At 39.3% G+C, this 12508-nt stretch overlaps 1 protein-coding gene across 1 annotated transcript in view; it reads left to right on the plus strand.

Moving 5' to 3' along the window:
* Positions 1 to 12508, plus strand: part of GRID1 (glutamate ionotropic receptor delta type subunit 1) — a 480002-nt gene that overhangs the window by 462985 nt on the left and 4509 nt on the right. The window lies entirely within an intron of this gene.

The raw sequence follows: 12508 nt of genomic DNA on the forward strand, positions 1-12508 counted from the left end.
CTCTGACCTGAGCCCCATCCATTGGCTGGGAGATCTGAGTCCATCCTGTGCAGGCTCTGCAGCTGCCAGACGTCTGGTAGCTGCTCTCCTTCATGGCTGACCTAGGCTGAGTTTGAAGAGGTACACAAGCAATTAAAAATAAATCAGCTAGTTAATAATTGAATAAGCCATATTGCCGTGACACTGTTTAAATGCTTCCTTACTTTTGAAGTCAGTTTTATTTCTAAAAGTAGGAGCCTCTGAGGAAGCTGACCTTCATATAACATGTTTTATCTAGGAAATTATACCTGAGAAGTTCTTGGGTTTGAAGTTTCCATGCACAGCAGCCAGAAGTTAGCAATGCTAAAATAGAATAATCAGTCTATTCTCAGATCTGTCTTGCATGAAGCCTGTATTTGTTTACCTAGTTTAAATGTTTAACAAACTAACCTCTTGCAATTTTGAAGACACTTGAGGAATTTGTAGGTGCTTTCATCTTGGAACAGATGTTTTTTACAAGCTAATAATAGCAGTGAGCTACACTGCAGCTGGAAAATATTACATAGCCCACCAATTCTAATCTCTCTTTTTCAAGTTGCAGGAGCAGCAGACTAATTGACATACCTGTCACCTGTAAGCAAGTTTGGCAAATTGGCAACGTGGTCTAGTGGATGGTGTCCCTGCCCTTGGCAGAGGGGTTGGAGTTGGGTCCCTTCCAACACAAGCAGTTCCATATGCTATGATTTTGCCCTGCTGCCTTGTAGAAGTTGCTCCTACTGTAACTCCAAAGGTGCCCCCATGCCAGTGTTGTGAAGGCCTAAAGCCCAGCAGTGTTTCACTGCACACTGTGAAATCCTGCAGGGCACAGGCAGGGATGCTTCCCAAAGAGTCCTCATGCTGTGTGCACAAGCACTTATCTGGCCATCCTGTGTGGTGTGTTCTCCTCTCTACACTCAGGGAATTGCCTTTGTAGAGTGAGGTGAGAATATGATTTAAAGGCAGTTTCATATATCTAAGGTGAAAAAAAATATTTTTTTTTATTGCAAGGAGTTTTGAATGCTCAGTTTCCATTGCTGGAAAAGAATCTGTCTCCTCAAATTTAAATATATTCTTTTTTTCACCCATCCCTTTCCTTTCTTTTTTAATACCTCTAAGAAGGATTATTGCATATCTATGCCTACCCAATCCCAGCTTTTCTCCCTTTCCCTCCAGTGTGTTCTTGATGAAGGTTGCTCTTGTACATGTGTAGTGCTCTTTGGCAGTTTGTTTGTCAAACATAGAATGCTTTTAACCATCTCTGTTTTAAAGTAAACTGAAGTTACTTCTATGGTAGAGCTGTGCTTGGGGAGATTGCTGTCTGTGGGGCTGGGCTGCCCTTGGAGCACAACTAGGCTGGGTTAGAGGCAAATTAAACAGAGCATGGACAGGTTCCAGCAAGATCAGTGATGGGGAGGCTGCCAGGAGTGAGGGAGCAGAGTCAGCAGGAGCCCTGGCACAGCAGGTGTGAAGGCTGAACGAGGAGGTGAGAGGGCACAGGGCTGGCTGGAGGAAGGTGTATGGAGGGTGTGCCAGGCAAGGTGGGCTGGAATGAGGGGTCCCATCCAAGGGACAGCCGGCTGCAAGGCCAGGCAGGCAGCTAGAGGCACCTTTGGGTTATCAGAGCAGCCAGAGGGAAGGGTGACAGCTGCCCAGAGCCAGGACAGGCAGGATCCTCGGGAACCTTCTGCCTAGGCCAATGGCCACATTGCTCCAGCCCTGCTGCACACCAGGGGTTGGGGCTCTTGTCACAGTGACCACAACATTCATTCAACTAAACTAGCAAACAAATGTAGCCGCGTTTCCTGGTAGATTAGTGGCCTGACATATTTTATTTATGTACTACCAGTGAGGATGGATTGAGATGGGATATCTGATGGCTACTGCATTGAGGTAGGAAACCAAGTTTCACAAGAGGTGGTGAATATAGGTTGAAGGTTTTTGATGTGTTTAAAAGAACCAGGTTTCAAAACTATGGTAAGGACAGGAACCAGGGCTGAGGGGGGTGTGGAGTCCTGGGCACTGCTCTGCTTGAGGCAGGAGCCTGGCATAGGGAACAAAAAGCACAAGGAGAGTTTGATCTCCAGGAGGAGTGTGTTCAGCATAGCTCATTTCTAGCACTGTGTGTTGAGCAGCATTTCTACAGCAAGAGCTATAATGGCAGAGCTACAGCACGAGTAGCATACACTGAACATTAAAATCTGCCTCTTAGCTGCGACTGGTACTCCAGCCAAGTCATTAGTTCAGTAAGAGCTGCAAACTCAAATCATGCTGCTGATTTTCTTCTGCTTTTGGGAAGGCTTTGGCAAAACACAAGTGTTGTGATATCACATAAAAATTGTGGGAACTGGGATGTGTCCCAGCTACTTTCTTCTGTGAAGCAGAGCTTGTGGAGGGTCACAGAGAAGGCTGATTTTCTTGGCAGTCTGAGATTAGACTTGGATATTGCCAATGAGGCAAAGAGAAGGTGGCAACATTTGGCTTCTGTGACCCTCACCCTGTTGGGAGCTTTATAAATCGCTTGGAAAAAAATTATACTGGAACCAGAATTGAGCAAGGAGTTGTTTTGGCTTGTGAAGCCCTTGTGTAGCATTCTCACTTTGGCATGACCCACCTGGTTGGTTGTATCATGTCAATTGCCAACTCCACAAAAAAGAAATGTTGGGACAATGAATGTACAACTACTACAGCAGATTTATGGCAGAGTTGTGTGCAGCTTGCTGGAGACAGAGAAAAAGCATTTTTTAGAGACTCTTTTTTTTTTTTTTTATGTTGGGGGTCAGTGAAGTCTGTGGCTAAAAAAATGAGCATTGCCTTCCTTGGCATTGGAGAAACATTTCCAGCTGACATTAAGGTGATGTTTTTTGCCAGTTTGTTGTCTTTTCTTTTTCCACTTAGTATTCTTTAGGCTTTTGTGGAGGTTAGGCTGAGCCAATACATTGATGTCCAAGGACTCAGATGTCTGCATGGTATAAATCACAGCTCTTAATTACACTGAGTGTGCAGGATGTAGTATTAACTATGAGACAAACAGAAGCCTGTCTTTTGAAACCTGACAACATAACTTGGATCTTGATATTAACCTGATCTACATTTGTGGGCTTCATAGGAAGAGTTGTGTCAAGGCCACACTGCTTCCAACTGGAATATTTTTTTTACATTTTTTACATATGAAGAAATTAAACTTCACAAAAATGTAAAAATAGTAATGTCCCTATACACTATATCAATTCATTAAGACAAACCTCCAGGAAAGATAAATTACCTTTATTTTTCCATGTTGCCACTGGTTCACAATTGTATCTTTCAAGGAATAGTGAAATTTCTTGCTAGAAGAGCAAAGGCTTGGTTGATCTTTTTCAGGATGTTGCCACAAGATATTTTTATTCTATTTGAAGGAGATTTGTAAAAATGTTTCTAATGAGTTGTGCTGTACAAATCTTAATGTTATCCCTATTCAATCCTTATCAGATCAGATTAACAAAAGAAAGATTAGCTCCAGCATGAGGAAAAAATGTACTGCTGCAACACCATGCCACATTCTTTTATTAGGGCTCCAGTTTGCAATCTCTTCAAGCTGGAAAATATCTGGTAATGTTAAAATTGCCTTATTACTTTCTAACTCAGAAAAATCTTGCACTAGATCATATTTTTCCAAAAAGATATTCTGGAATTTATCATCACCCTCTACTCGTTGTTGGTACCCAGCCATCAAATACCCACAGTGAAATTTAGCCAGCTCATACATCTATCTCTGTGTGTTAAAATCTTGAACTTACACAGCTGCTACTCAGCCTGAAATACTGATACCTAATCTTTTGACTTTGATAAGCTTCAGAAAATTAGGGAGTTGTGAAAAATTAATATTTATTCTGGAGTCTTTGTTCAGTCACTTTTACATCCCTTTTAAATGACTGGGCAATCAGATAAAGTTATTAAAACTGGTACCATATAAATGTTAACTTTTGACAATTGCCTCTGGATTTCTTTAACTTTTGTGTGAGTCCTATGCACTTATTTCACAATATCAGTAAGCCAGAATGTAATTTGGATCATTTAACAGCCAAGGGCTTTGCCACATCATCAGATTGTTGGTATCCTTTATCCCCTTTGAAGGAATGAAAGGCAGTTTTCACATCTTTGTTGTCATTATGATCCAGCGTGGCTGCTTCCTGCAATGGGCTCCCCAGCACCCTCTGTGCTTTATCAGCTGTGTCTTTGTGTGATGTGCTACTCTCTGAAGATTATTACTTCTCAGATCTCATCAGAGCTATGAAGAAAGCATTCCTTGTTCATCCATATGCTACAAAACAATGGGAACTTATATGCAAAGACAAAATATCCTACTATTCATGGAAAGAAAGTTTAATTCCCATATTTTTCACTGTTCATGGGACTATTCACTAAAAAATTAACAGGCAACCCCATGTTAAACAAAATTAACCACTTGCGCAGAACGATTTTTTGTTTTCTGGTATCGGACACTTGTTGCATCTCTCATAAGAGGTGATGTTGATTCACTTATATTTGATATAGCTCTTGAAAGACAATGTTGGAATGACCCCAATAAATTCTTAGTTTGATTCTTTCTTTTCACAGATAATATATATGATTAATCAAAAATCTGGTTTTCCAAACTAGGTGTGCTATTCCTAGCAATGTGAGTGGACCCAGTGTGTTTGGGAATCTCTAGTGCAAGAAGATTTGGGGGTTTTATTGGTTAAGGCATAGCATAGTTTTCCACCTCCTGAGTTGCTTCTAGTCATTGTCTCATAACTTGTGTCAAATTTATAATTCATTAACAATCACAGCTTAGTTTGTGGTTTCTTTCCTTTCTCATGCTTCTACAAAATAATTTTATTCAATAGACTTTTCACTTTTCCATCTTCTTTATTTTTAAATTATTAAAAGGAAACAGCGTCTCAGGTACTGTTCAGAGTGGAAACAGTCTTGTGTACTAGTAACAGCACCTTATAATTCCTATTTCCTGTTACTCCAAGCTTAATAATGTCTTGAATCTTAAAAAGTCTAGACTCTGCAAGATCTATGAGATAGTGAGAGGTAGCAGAATTATTCTAAAAATTGTCATGAGTATTTTGGTAGTGCACAGGGTGAAAGAAAAAAGCCCTCTATCTCTGGCCAGGGCAGCCTCTTGTGACCTGCCTTAAACTCCCTTTTTTCCATGTCCACTGATGTGCAAATCCCAGCCTACCTCAGAAAACCATTCTTCCAGGTTTAGCAGTCATGAAAGTTACCCACTAAGGCTCTCTTCTGGTATTAGAAGAGCAGGAAATCCCAGTGTACCTTACAAATGGAAATAGGATCTGGCAGCCATGAGTCCAATGGATCCAAATTTGTCACTGCTAAAAATTGTGATCTGTATTTTGTTCATCTCACTTTAGTTCTCCAGCCAGATACTATTTCATGGCAATTGAGGCTTCTGTATCTTCAGCACGGTTTCAGCAGTGTTGGTTTTGATTATTAAAGAGTCTCTTGCTTTCACCATTATTTTCACTTTCCTTGTCTTTTTCCTTGTTGCTTCATTTACCTTGTCTCCTTTGTGGTGTTATCTTTTTATGTGATAATTTGATTTGTGCCAGGATGATTCCTTTTGAGAGTGAAAGGAAACACGAGATCATCAACCCAATGTTTTATTTTCCCTTCATTGCATGTTCTCTATATTTTATCTTGTTTTTATTTTAAATTATTTTTTTCTGTATTTTAATGACATGTCTGAAATCTTTGTACATTTTTTGCTCAGTTGCATATAAATTATCATTTGTTTGTACTGCTGTATTGTATTCTACTTTTCTAAGAATAAATAAAGGTTTGTTTGGGGAAAATAAATCATGCAAACATTGGCAAAATAATGCATTTTAATGCCATCTAGAAATTCAGTTTCAAACCAGCTTTGAATGTAATAAGCTGTGGAACTTCATTTAAGTCGCATTTTTAAATCAGCAAAGCGGTGTTAGGAGCCAGTCAACCCAGAATGCAAAGTTTACTGTTGCTTGATGATAAAGTATAAGCTGGAAGAACCAGTCAAAAAAAAAAAAAAAAAAGAGGCCTATATAATTTATAAATTAGTTTGTACAGAGGCTGGTAATAGCTGGAAGGGCATCTTAACTATCTCCATGCTGGCTTTTTATGGGACTGAAGAAACAAGATTTTCTCTTTGGAGGTGCCTGTAGTGAAGCAGATATTCTGTAATTCCAGGCAGGGTGCACATCCAGCATCCAATGAAATCACCCAACCCCTGCTATTGATCACCATAGATTTTGGTCAAGGCTGTAATGGGTTTAACAGTGACATATCATCCCTGTGATTTATGGCACTGGGCCCAGGCTTCTGCTACCCAAAGCAGTGGTGAAGCAACTGAGTTTTGTACCAGCATATTTCCCTACCTGCAAGGGAGGGATTTTTGTGTTTGGTTTAATTTTTCTCTGTCGTGTAAGAAAACCCTGCTAATGGGATCCTTAGGGATATAATCTGAATTTACCTGGCATGAACCTTAGGGGGGAAGAAAATTATTCAACAGAAATAAGCTTAAAAAATGAGTGTTGCCATGCAGGGGAATCAAAAAGAAATAACCTGTCTAAAGTTTCAGTTTGGTGATGAGTGTAAGTACTTGCTTAATTTGCATTACATTGCCTATCCCAGAGAACTTCTGTGGCTACTCATGAGCTTGGCATGAGCTTATGTATTTTACTGAAGTGGAGCCTTAATGTGTCAGATTCTTTTAGATTCTTCACACAATGTTTACACAGCTAATTTTTGTATGTCTTATCTCAGCCTTTGGCGGTATTTTAAAGTTGACTTTTTTAAGGGGGTGTAAAATAACAAAATCAGTAAAAGTTTAAAATAATAAAAAGCATAAAATGTGACTTTTTCTCAAATTTCTTTTGCATTTTTGTGGTTTGTAAAATGCCTTAGGTGTTGATCTGACTAAGCATTTAAGCATGTACATAAAATTAAATAAGAGGTGAATTCTAATCTCACCCAGAGCACCAAAACATTTCCATTCCTTTTAGTGGCATAGGGTCAAACTTCAGTTGCTTTGAAGCACCTGAAGACGGGGAATAATATGTGCATTGAGGTTATTTGGTGAAAATTGACCTTACCATGCAATGATATTAACATGCAATTTATAAACCTATTTATCAATTGAATTTAAATAATTTTATAATACCTGAAATAATCTGTAATCAATGTTAATGAAATATTAAGGTATCGCAGATACCAATACTGTGGAAAATATTTTTTTAAAATAACCAATCGCTTGGTTATGATCTTCCATAAGTCCAGACCCTTATTTATAGGCACATATATAAGAAAGAGCTACAAAAACTCACTCAACAAGCACTGTTTCTTCAGAATTATTAAATATGCAAGCATTATCTTTTGGGAAACTGGTGACCAGACTTTTATTATGCTGAGCTATTTTAATAATTTGGCTAGTCATGCCTTGTCTTATGTCAAAATAAAAGCTTGGGCAGTTTCCAAAATACAGCCCTGAATAGAGGCACAGAAACCTTTCCAAAATTTGGTTTTTAATTGCAAAAATTGTGGCTAATAGTCAGGAGTATGGATTTTGTAAACCTTTCATATAGCTGGAGTGGAGATGAGAGGCTTTGTAAATCAGCTAACCCTGGGCATCAAACAGGTTGTAGAAGCAATTCTTTGTCTCCTGTGCCAACTCTCTCTTCTCCTCCTGGCATATTAGGAAAAAAATGGAAACTTTTGAGATTTGCATGTGACTAGACAGGAATGGTGAAGAACGAGGGTGTGGAGCAATCTGTTACTCCTGATGCTCCATAGAGTAATTCAGTCTGCTAAAGGATAGCATTGCTTTGCTTTGGGCTCACTAGTGAGAAATTGCATTCCTTATGGACTAGATTATATTTTAGGATTTAAAAAAATATGTTAAGCAATGTAAAGAAATCATTAATTTTTAGTGAATTTTTGGAATAGAACCATCATTAATTTAATTTTTCCTTTGTAAAAGAGTAATCTGTCACATCACAGTGTAATTTTAGATGATGTCAAATTCTGAAAACACCACCCTTTTGAGGGCCATCCTCTTTTGTTGCAATGCTGTTTCAGACCAGACGTATATGAAATGATGAGTACATGTTTGCTGAAAAGAGTGAAATATTAATTACATTATTAGCCTCACTATTTTGATCCTTCTTTTTTTTTCTCCCCACATCTTCCTTTCCCTTTCTGTCTGGAGATGGCCAATGATGTGAGGCTGGGCCTCAGAAGCATGGTGAGAATTTCTAATGAACATACAGATGATTGGTTTCTTGTTGAAAATGCCTGCACAGATGAATCCCTGTTAGTTTCCTCCACATCTTTACCTTCCCCTGTCACTCCCCTTGATCCCAACCTCTGTGTTGTTGGAAATGCCTGTAGCTGCAGTCTGTAGTGTGTACACAGTAGAGGTTTCTCCGGTTGCAAGTTCTCCTTTCTCCCAAGTTCCTTTGCAGAGACATTGGCATGCTCATCAACCAGCACTCATTCTGTACTGCATTTTGCTGCTTGTGTTGGGAAATGTTTCTTTGCATTCTCTTATTGTCCTGTTAATTTTTAACATCATGAAAACTGTGGAAACATCTGTACCATGTGAACCACTCGCTCATTCTCGTTGTCATTGCGTTACCAGCTGGTGAACCAAGGTTGGTAAGGATTTTAAACTTGAATATCTCAGCATGAGGCTGGATGTCCCCTTTCATATTGAGTAACAAATGAAAATGCTATCACAGGCTCTTCCCTGGCAGGTTTGGGTCTGTTGTGAGGTCTAGACTGTTGTCTCTGTGATTGCACTTAGTTAATGGATGGTGGTGAATGTGGGAGCAGATCATTGCAAGGCACTGTGGGGCAACCTGATCTTCCCCATCAGGACTGTCCTGGGTATTTATTCACAGAGACAGGGATGCACTTCAAGAGGATAAATAAGACAAAGAGAGAGGTTTGGCTGGTTCAAAGTGGTGTGCATGGTCAGCTGCACTGGCCTGCTGGGGAGATTGCTGTCTGGGGTATTCCTGGCAAGGCTCATAGGCAAGACCTGTGGGACACGTCAGACCCCTGCTTAGATGTGATTTCAGCTTAGATAAATCCACCCTGGGTAAGGTGTGCAACAGGACTGTGGGAAGATGTGAACTGCTTCATAAAGGTTCTTGCTACCAGTTCTGTGGCCAGTCACTGTTACTTGTTTGGTGACTAGGCTTTTGGTTAATAATTTATTTACACCTATTTTCTGGCTGAGGATAGCTGGAAATTATGTATTTGAAACAATTTTCTGTCACATTAACATCAACTTTGCAGGATTCTGTAATATCTCACTTTTTTTCAGGTTTACTTAAGAGGAAAAAGAGTGTTACTGTCTCTTCATAAAGGAATTTCTGCTCTCTGGTGAAGGAGAGCATCATTTAGTGAATAAGGTGTCCTCTTGTACATAATTTTTATGAAGTTTTGTTTTTTTGCAGATGATTCTACATTTAATGAAATTAACATACTGCAGAACTTTCTTTTATTCTTTCAATTAGGTAACAGCCAACTGGACCTCACCTGATGTCAGTCTCAATGCCTTCTTCTAACAGCTGGTTTATGGACGATAGTTTAGCTAATTGCTAATTTAGAATACATGGTAGAGCTTCCACTTGTAAGAGCAGAAGCTTGATTGCAGGATTGGGCCTGAGCAGGTTTTCAAGTAGACTCTTGAGGTGCATCCCTGCGTATTTCCAATAAGATTCTGTTATGGTCAAACCAGCTTTGAGCAGAGCACACTCAGAAACACTCAACAAATTTTATGTAGCTTTAAGTGCTGATGACTGGGTGAGCTGCCTGTGTTAAATTAATGACAGCAGACATCCATCACCACTGCATCTGTGTGCATGTCTCCCTGCATTTCACTGCATTGTCGGCTGCGGAATCTCCGGAATAATGAGTGTCACACAGTGAGTCTTGTTCAAAAGGGGCTGTTGGTATTAATGTAACACCATACTGTATTGCCATTGTTTTGCAGCACATCTAGTACATATATCATCACAGCTTTTTCTTCTTGAGCAAGCCAATTATGCCTGGTTTTGCCAATCTGTCAGAGCCTCCTGGAATAAATTAAAATTACAGCTTTGCATATGCAGGAGCTGTAACTGAAAGTAATGATAATGACCCTGGGTGAATACAGGATTTCAAAATAATCCTAACCAATTGTACACATGCAGAGCTGCTGCTGCTTTATTTCTCTTTAACAAGGTAAATATTTGAGTCCACGATGTCTGAAACCCCACAGACTGAAGCTGGTTGCTGGGTGGAGCTGTGGGGTTTGATGCTGAGTAAGAAGAAAATAGTCTATGGGTACCTGAGCATGGAAAGTGCTGTTTCAGTTTTTTTCTCTGCCTGCTTTTTCAGTTTTGCAGTATGGCTGGCTGTGCCTGGAAGTGCCTGAGTGTTCCTTTCTAACTGGGCACAGGTGTGCCTTCCAGCACCTGTGTCTCATGGCCTCTGACAGACACCTGCCATTATGAACACACATGTATGAGTCAGGAGGAGTTTTATACGGGTGGGAGAGAGACCAGCATGTTTCCTGGTCAGGGACAGAAGAGGAAGTGTCTGTGGGGCACTGGAGTTTGTCTCAAATTTTGAAACCCAGCCCTACTCACAAAATTACCTAATTTTTTAAAAATAGTTCTTGCACAGAATGAAAAGCTAATATTAGCATTTGTGTCTTGGTTTCTTTCTCTCATCAAATGGTAATCCTTCATGTTGTCACCCAGGACAGGAAACAAAAAACCAAAGCAGAAACGTGCCCTGATTGATGATTAAGGCTATATTACCTTAAAAGCTTTGTTTTCTGCATATCTCCTGAGTCTTATTAACTGCTTTAACAGGCTTTTAATTCTTGGCACAGTTACCAGCACCTGACTGGGAGGTATTGACATATGCAAGTTATTCCCTCCCTGTTTGAGCCTGTCTGCCCATATTGGCTATGTTTCTGAAATTTTTGTCCTTCTGGGGTCAGGGCCATCAATCTTTTTCTTCTCCAGTCTAGCGTGCTTTTATTTGCATGTGTTGGATGTTGATGGAACTTATCACAGTTTTGGCATAGTTTTAGCATCACATTTCTGCAGATATTAGACTTTCCTATTGGGGCATTTGTCTTCCTTTTTTTGCCTTGATGGAACTGCTTCATCATCGTGTAGCATTTTTATGTTTTGAAGTGGCTTTTCTAGAACTCTGTGATAAACTCACAGAAATCACAAGTAAAAAACCAGATAACACAATGGTGTCTATAATTAAAATATTTTTCTCAAAAAATTTTCCCTTGGAAGATCCCAAGTGTTGCAAGCCAGTAAGCTAAGCAGTATTAACTTTTAATTAATTGTATTTAGAGGGATACAGGCAGTTTCTCAAAAACATCAGCCAGTAGCTCCATTCCAACACCCTTGAATTTGATCACATTAACTGACTCCAAACCTCCCAATTGGTACCATATTCTTTCAGTATGACTGCTCACAGGCTTTATTAGAACCACCTGTCAAGAGTCACAGAAAATAAGCTAGGAAATAAAACATATTGATTACTCTGTAAATGATGGTGTCTGCATTATCTTGTCATAATTCCACTCGGTGTGAAAAGGGCAGACCTGGTTAGTCCTGAAAGGGAGTCATAGTTTCTTGCAGGTGTGACCATGCAGGTTTAGTCATTCCCAGGCAATTCTGGTGAGCATCCTCCACATCACTCCAAGCCAGGGTGTGCTCCTGCTGTCAGTCACAGGCCACTGAACCTGTTGCTCATGATCAAGTGCTTGGGACATATCAAAAACCTGCCCCTCTAAGGCCCTTCCAGAACTCAAACTCACTGGGGGATGTTGACATTTCACTTGGTATTTATGCATAAGAGAATTTCCTGACCAGGAGCAATGATTGTTTTGCTGTTTTCCTTAAGCTTCAGAGGATAAGCCTGGGTGTATAATTAATTTTCCTTACACGTTTCTTTTCTTCACTGATTAATTTCTTCAACTGATCTATTTGGAGTACAACATTAATATTGAAAATAGAATTATGAAGACAGCAAAGGAAAACTATTTTATCTTTTCCTGGCAACACAAGCATATACTTGTGTCCAACACAGCCATAGATGAGAAGTGAAGTTGAATTGGTATGAAATGTCTGAGATGTGACATATTTATAATATTAACTAAATTTTATATATTAAGTGCAAAAAATAATTTTTTTACAAATTACTGATATTTTACAAGAAGCACAGAACTACAAATAAAGGAGAACATGGAGCTGACAATGGATAAAACATAATAACTTTTAAGATTTCTTTTTCTGGCTTTATTGCCATTTAAACCTTTCTTCATTTAGCCTGTTAGTTTTCAGTAACATATGCCATGTTACTGAATTTCCCAGAAGAAAAATAAAAGGAAAAAAAAATGATTAGGTTTACAGAATTTACAGAGTCTGAAAGGTTGGCTTGTCACATA

Source organism: Ammospiza nelsoni, chromosome 8 (assembly GCF_027579445.1).
Source record: "Ammospiza nelsoni isolate bAmmNel1 chromosome 8, bAmmNel1.pri, whole genome shotgun sequence".
NCBI classification, from domain to species: Eukaryota; Metazoa; Chordata; class Aves; order Passeriformes; family Passerellidae; genus Ammospiza; species Ammospiza nelsoni.